This window comes from Arachis duranensis, chromosome 7, assembly GCF_000817695.3.
Source record: "Arachis duranensis cultivar V14167 chromosome 7, aradu.V14167.gnm2.J7QH, whole genome shotgun sequence".
NCBI lineage: Eukaryota > Viridiplantae > Streptophyta > Magnoliopsida > Fabales > Fabaceae > Arachis > Arachis duranensis.
The window spans coordinates 47,226,529-47,227,449 of record NC_029778.3 but is presented as its reverse complement, the minus strand read 5'-3'; positions in this window follow the sequence as shown (position 1 = coordinate 47,227,449).

Genomic DNA, 921 nt, shown 5'->3' with positions numbered 1-921 from the left:
TTTGGGCCATCAAATCTCGGGCAAAGTATGGACTATTATACATTGCTGGAAAGCCCAGAATGTCTACTTTCCAACGCCATTAAGAGCGCACCATTTGGGCTTCTGTAGCTCCAGAAAATCCGCTTCGAGTGCAGGGAGGTCAGAATCCAACAGCATCTGCAGTCCTTTTTAGTCTCTGAATCAGATTTCTGCTCAGGTCCCTCAATTTCAGCCAGAAAATACCTGAAATCACAGAAAAACACACAAACTCATAGTAAAGTCCAGAAAAGTGAATTTTAACTAAAAACTAATAAAAATATACTAAAAACTAACTAGATCATACTAAAAACATACTAAAAACAATGCCAAAAAGCATACAAATTATCCGCTCATCAGTTCTTAAGCACACTCATTTTGCCTTGGATCACAACTCTATTTTTCTTTTTCTCTTTTCTTTTTTTTCGAAATTTTCTTCTTCTTTTTTTTTCATTGCTTTTTTTTGCTTCAAGAATCATTTTTATGATTTTTCAGATCCTCAGTAACATGTCTCCTTTTTCATCATTCTTTCAAGAGCCAACATTCATGAACCACAAATTCAAAAGATATATGCACTGTTTAAGCATACATTTAGAAAACAAAAGCATTGCCACCACATCAAAATAATTAAACTGTTATAAAATTCAAAATTCATGCAATTCTTATCTTTTTCAATTAAGAACAATTTTTTATTCAAGAAAGGTGATGGATTCATAGGACATTCATAACTTTAAGGCATAGACACTAAGACACTAATGATCACAAGACACAAACATAGATAAACATAAGCATAATTTTCAAAAAACAGAAAAATAAAGAACAAGGAAATTAAAGAATGGGTCCACCTTAGTGATGGCGGCTCTTTCTTCCTCTTGAAGATCCTATGGAGTGCTTGAGCTCCTCAAT